The following is a 6,655-nucleotide window of genomic DNA, read 5'->3' as shown; positions in this document are numbered from 1 at the left end:
AAAAATAAAAGGAGCAGAGATTTTATATGCAGCAGACCTAGACAATATTTCTACCACTGCCACTTACAGATGATGGCATAGAACATCATTTCTTCTATCTGACTTATAAAATGGAGTAATAATTCCTATCATTCTTACCTCACAGAATGGTTATGACAGTCTGATGGGGTAATAAATATGAAATTTCTCTGGAAACTATAAAGCAGTGTATGGGTATAAATTTTTCTTGATAATACAATATTCTGCATCCCTGGCATTTAACATGTTACTATATAATTGCTGTTATTACTAATAGATTTTATAGTACCATTCATTTATTCAAAATGCTTTTCTTGAGCACTTGCTTTTTTACAGGCATTATACTAGGAGTTGGAAGTACAGAAATATACCAGACACAATTGTTTTCCTGGGGGTGTGAATCTGTTGAGGTATATCTATAGGTTTATTAAGTTTTGGTGGTGGAAGAGTGGTGACTGAACTGGGAATTCAACCACCACTTTTTGCCAGTAATTTGGAAATTATTATGCTATTTATGTATGGAGTCGTATCAGTAAAATTGGTGAAGTAGGCAGCTCCAAACTCCTATCCCCCTATAGAAATATTGAAAAATAAGTAGAAACAGTCAGAACTAACTTTGTCAGAACTCTGGAAAATAGTCAAATGTTTATAGTAACCAAGCAAATGTGGAATCAAGAAAAAGCCAACTTAAAAATTGTAGAAAAGCTTTATAGTGTTTTTATTCACCTTGCCTCACCCACCCCCAGATCAGCTGTAGTCTTGAAGATGGAAGCCCCTACTCCCAGTGTGAGACCCTGGTCCCTGGTTGCAGAGGGAGCAGACAAAATCTCATTTGCAAATTACTATGTTAGTCTCTTCTAACCTGCCTGAAGACTACCTGAAAGAGTGATGCAAAGTGTTCATATCTGTTTCGCTTAACTTGCAACTCAGAGTGGAAGAGCGGCAGGCATAATTTGAAAACATTGTAAGTGTGGATGAAAAATATGCAGTCGTCAAGGTCAAAAAATTACAGGCCAGCTCGCCCAGCGTCCGCAGCCGCCGCTGCTATGGGAGTGCAGGTGGAGACCATCTCCCCCAGAGATGGGCTTACCTTCCCGAAGTGCGGCCAGGCCTGCGTGGTGCGCTACAAGGGGATGCTTGAAGATGGAAAGAAATTCTATTCGTCCCAGGACAGAAACAAGCCCATTAAGTGTGTGCTGGGCAAGCAGGAGGTGATCCGAGGCTGGGAAGAAGGGGTTGACCAGATGAGCGTGGGTCAGAGAGCCAAGCTATCTCCCCAGACTATGCCTATGGTGCCACTGGGCACCCAAGCATCCTCCCACCAAATGCCACTCTCCTCTTTGGCAAGGAGCTTCTAAAACTGGAATGACAAGAATAGCCTCCTCCCTGAGCTCCCCATCCTTGGATGTGCCATGGAAGGATCTGGCGCCTCCAGATGTGTGCAGCGAGTCCATATGGAGCTTTTCCTGATGTTCCAGTACATTGTATAAACATCTTCCCTGACAATGTGTTCTGTCACCAGCTTTGCTCTTCCCCTTTATCTTCGTATGTGTGTTGACCTGAACAATACGCCATAAACCTCAAGTTACTCATTTTAGTTTGTTTTTGTTTTGAGGTGAAGATTGAGTTTCAGTCCTTTGGATATGGATTTCCAGTTAAGTATTAGTCAAATATTAACAACACAAGTCATGGGTTAACTTTAGAATAGGAATTGGTATGGGGGTGGTGCAAGAATCTGTATTTTATTTTATTTTTGGATGAAAGTTTTATCTCTTATATATTAAAAATTCTTGCCACTGCGCTGCAAAGCCATAGCAGATATGAGGCGCTTTTGAGGACTGAATTATTCTCCAAGTTGAGAGATGTCCTTGGGTTGAATTAAAAGCCCTACCCAAAATTAAAGTGGGAAGGGGGAGAACCTTTGTCTCCACTGCCCCACCTCCACCCTCCCCTTAAACCCTCTGCCTTTGAAAGCAGATCATTTTCACTGAGATGTTGGACTCTACAGGTGTCTATCCCCAGGCCAGCAGGGACCTCTGAAGCTTTCTTCACGGCCTGGCTTTTTCCATCCTGTGGTTTTTCTAATGGATATTCAGGATTTTTGTAATCTCATAGCTATCCAAGCTCCACTTTCTAAATTTTAAGAACTTTAATTGAAAGTTAAATTGGCTGTGTTGTTCTTAGACACTTAACACCCATGAAAGCCCAGTCATCATGACAAATCCTTGAGTGTTTTCTTAAGAAAATGATGTTGGTCATCACAGCTTCAGCATCTCCTGTTTTTTGTTGCTTAGCTCCCCCTGCTGATCTCACAGTTTCCTGGCTTCTCCTTCCCCCTTCTCACCCCTTTGCTGTCCTTTGTAGTGATTTGGTGAAAGAAATTGCTGCCTACCCCCCCCCACACACACTACATATGAATTTCAAGTTTTATTATTGCAATAAAAGTGCTTTATGCTGGCTTTTCTCAAAAAAAAAGGTCAAAAGATTACAGTTGAAGGTTGCAATTCAAGATGGAGATGTAGGAAAATCCTGAACTCACCATCTCACAGAGACACACTGAATTACAGCTATATATAGAACAATTTCCCCAGGAAAAAAATTAAAGGCTAGCAACGTGACCCCTTCACGCTGGGAAAATGAGAAAACAAACAAACACACACACACACACACACACACACACACACACACACACACACACACACAGTGAAACAGATAGGAAAGGCTGAGAAACAATCTTGCTGTAAACCCCACCCCTGGTGGGGCAACGTTCAATCAGGAGGGAACTCAAAACCCAGAGCTTCAACCCGAGGAGCATAGGGTTCATATCCCACATTGGGAACCACAACTTTTAAGACCCAGCTCCTGAGAGATGAGCCCCCAAAACATCTAACTTTGAAAACTCATGCCCATGAGACATGTTGCTGTGGCAAACTGAGAAATGGCTCTTAAAGGGCTTGTGCACAGATTCACCTGCCTTAGGGTCCAGCGCAGAAGCAGCATTTTGAAAAGTGCCCAGATGTATGTTAAGGAGACTCATTTGCTAATTTTAAAGTATTGGTCTGAGAAGCAGGAGCATGCTGGGGTACTCTCCAGGGATGGAGACTGATGAACGTTATCTTTCTGTTCTCTCTTTGCCTTACTAAATCCAGCAGGCATCATCTTTTTATTTTCCTTTCCAATGAGTGCCATCTGTATGCTCCAGCTGGTGGACGCCATCTTCCATGTTCTCCCTCTGCCTTGCTAAAGCTGGCAGGTGCCATATAATTCTTTTTCTTTCCTTTTTTTTTCTTTTTCCCCTTTCTTTTCTTTTTTCTTTTATTGGTAGGTGCCACCTTGGCACTCCCATTCTGCCTTATTCCAGCCAGTGTGCACCATCTCCACACTCTCCCTCTACTCTGCTCCAGAGCACCAGTATCTCTCAGAGGAGAGTTTCTACAGGCATCTTGTGCCCTTGTTTTTACATCTGGTGACCTGGTTTTTGCAGCTGCCACCCAGGGAACACCCCTTGATTGCCTGGCTATGAAGCCCAGGGGAACATGTGTTCCTGGGTTCCATGGGACTGTAAAAATTGGAAGGACAGTTCTAGGCAGGCTACCACCCCCAGAGTACTATACAGAGAACAGACTAAAACTTATACTCTAAGCCTTTCTGTGAAAGAGGTCTATTTACATGTTCAGGATCTATGGCCTCAGGGGCAGGCTTCTGGTTTGGTACACTTATAAGGGCCTGTGGAGGTGCTCTTAGAGAATGGAGGCTGGTGGATATAATCTTTGTGCTTCCCTCTGCCTCACTTGCTGGTATCTTCCAGAAAGGAGCTTATACCCTAGTTTGGTGTCCTGATTTTTGTGGCTGCTGCCAGGTGACACCTCTACATCGCCTGGATCTGGTGTTTATGTGGCGTATAACTGTGGGTCTCACAGGACTGTAGCCAATTGCAAAAGTATTCTTAAACAGCTACGACCCCAGGGTACAGCAAGAGGTAAAAGCTCCAGGAGCTCAGTCTTATTGTGAAAGAAGCCTATTAGTTTACTGGCATAGCTGCAGCCCAAGGGTCATTTTTCTAATTAAGCACACATGTAAGGGTTGAATGTAAACCTTTCCCAAGACTTTGAAGGGAGGAACTATCTTCATGCTCTCCCCCTGCCTTACTCCAGAGGACCAGCATGTCTCAGAGGGGAGCACTTATATATGTCTGGTGCCCCAGTTTTTATGCCTGGTGCCCTGGTTTTTGTGACTTCTGCCCGAGGGATAACAGTTGATCACCTGGCTCTGGTGGCCATGGGGACTTGGTTTCCTGGGTCCCACAGGACTGTAACAATGAAAGAGACAGTTATTGTCAGGCTACCACACCCCAGCAACTGCACAGACAGCAGATTGAAACCCCCAAAGCCTTTCTGTGAAAGAGGCTTGTCCTGGAGCTACAGCCTTAGGAGCAGGCATCAGGTTTGGTACATACCTCGACTATGAGGGTGTTCTTAGGGAATGTAGGCCAGGGGACACCATCTTTGCACTCACCTTTAGCCTCACTGTAGCTCATTGGTATCTTTCAGAAAGGAGCATATACACATGCCTGGAACCCCAATTTTTGTGACTTATACTCAGGGTACATCTCTTGATTGCCTGGCTCTGGTGGCTAGTGAAACTTAGGCTTGCAGTCCCAAAGAACTCTATGTATATGAATTGTTTAAAAGCTGCAGCTTGAGGATCTGGTTTCCAGCCAGCCTGAATCTAGGTACGGACTGAGATCCTCCCCTTTGGGACATTGACAGGTCTTGCATAGCCTCAACTACTGAAAGTCACTAAAAATAAAATATGTTGCTTGGAAAATCACAAAGGCTTGAGAGACTAACAAGAGCTAGGGCAAGGATGAGTGATATTTCATCTCCAATACAAGGCCAATCCTTCAAGTCTGGGATAGGTGGTTGTTTCATCAAATGCATAAATCAACACAGAGAGTCAAGCAAAATGAAGAAGCAGAGGCATATACTCCAAATGAAAGAACAAGATAAAATCTCAGAAAACCTTAAAGAAAGGAGATGAGTAATTTACCTGATAAAGAGTTCAAACTAATTGTCATAAAGTGCTCACCAAACTCAGGAGAAGAATGGATGAACACAGTGAGAACTTCAACAAAGAGATAAAATATATAAGAAAGTACCAAACAGAAGTCACACAGCTGAAGAATACAATAACTGAACTGAAAAATATACTACAGTGGTTCAATAGCAGACAGATGAAACAGAAAAAAGGTTCAGAAGACTGGGCAGTGGAAGTCATCCAATCATCAGAAAAGAAAAGAATGAAAAAGAGTAAAGATAGCTTAAGGGACTAATGGGACAACATCAAGTGGACCAACATTCACTTGATAGGAGTCCCAGAAGGAGGAGAGAGAGAGAAAGGGGCAGAAAACATATTTGAAGAAATAATGGCTGTAAACTTCCCTAACCTGGGGAATGAAACAGACATACAGATCCAGGAATCCCAGAAAGTTCCAAATAAGATGAACCCCCAAAACACACACCAAGACATACTATAATTAAAATGTCAAAAGTTAAAGACAAGGAGAGAATTTTAAAAGCACCAAGAGAGGGACAAATCTTATTACATAACAGAACCCCCACAAGAATATCATCAGATTTTTCAACAGAAACTTCAGGTCAGAAGGAAGTGGCATGATATATTCAAAGTGCTGAAAGATAAAAAACTTCAAATCAAGAATACTCTCCCCAACAAAGTTATCATTCAGAAATGAAAAAATATAGTTTTTCATATAAGCAAAAGCTAAAGAAATTCATTATCACTAAAATGGCCTTCCAAGACATTTTAAAAGGGATTTCTTTAAGCTAAAAAGAAAAGGTGCAAATTAGTGACAAGAAAATATATGAAAGTATAAATCTCACTGGTAAAAGTTAATATATAGAAAAGGTAGTAAATTAATCACTTATAAAGCTCGTATGAAAGTTAAGAGACAAAAATAGTAAAATAACTGTAGTTAAAATAATTAGTTAAGGAATACACAAGATAAAAAGCTGTAAAATGTGACATCAAAATATAAAACTTGACTCACTCCCCACTGGGTCTGGAGGGGCTAGAGCATCAGTGTGAGTAGCTGTGAGCAGCTGAGGCTGCAGCAGTGCAATATTACAGCTGTACCATCTGTCAGAAGCAGAGCCAGCAGGGAGGGGGCTGCTGTGAGCAAAGAAGAGGGGTTGTTGTGACCTAAAGGCAGCTGAGACCCACCCACTGGCCAGCCATGGAAGCAGAGGTGACGCTGCCCTCAGAGCTGTGTGTCCACTGTGCATGTGGGGGGTAAAATGTAGAAATTTAGAATGTATTTAAACTTAGTTGTGATCAATTTAAAATAGTCTGTTACAAATAGTTGTTATATGTAAATCTCATAGTAACCACAAAACAAAACCTATAGTAGATACATGAAAGATATAAAGGATCTGAGCATATCACTAAAGAAAGTCATCAAACCAAAAAGGAAGAGGGCAAGGGAAAAGAAAGGAATGCAGGAATTACAAAACAGCCAGAAAAAAAATGGTAATAAGCATATACCTATCAATAGTTGCATTAAATGTAAATGGACTACATTCTCCAATTCAAAGACATAGAGTAGCTAAATGGAGACCCA

At 41.9% G+C, this 6,655-nt stretch overlaps 1 pseudogene; it reads left to right on the top strand.

Annotated features, from left to right (window-relative positions):
* The first annotated feature begins 1,064 nt into the window (after window positions 1-1,064).
* On the top strand, window positions 1,065-1,387 carry LOC101334487 (peptidyl-prolyl cis-trans isomerase FKBP1A pseudogene; annotated as a pseudogene).
* Window positions 1,388-6,655: the final 5,268 nt, after the last annotated feature.

The sequence above is a fragment of the Tursiops truncatus genome, chromosome X (genome assembly GCF_011762595.2).
Source record: "Tursiops truncatus isolate mTurTru1 chromosome X, mTurTru1.mat.Y, whole genome shotgun sequence".
Taxonomy (NCBI): domain Eukaryota; kingdom Metazoa; phylum Chordata; class Mammalia; order Artiodactyla; family Delphinidae; genus Tursiops; species Tursiops truncatus.
The sequence above is the reverse complement of the archived record's forward strand: the minus strand, read 5'-3'. Positions and strand labels throughout refer to the sequence as shown.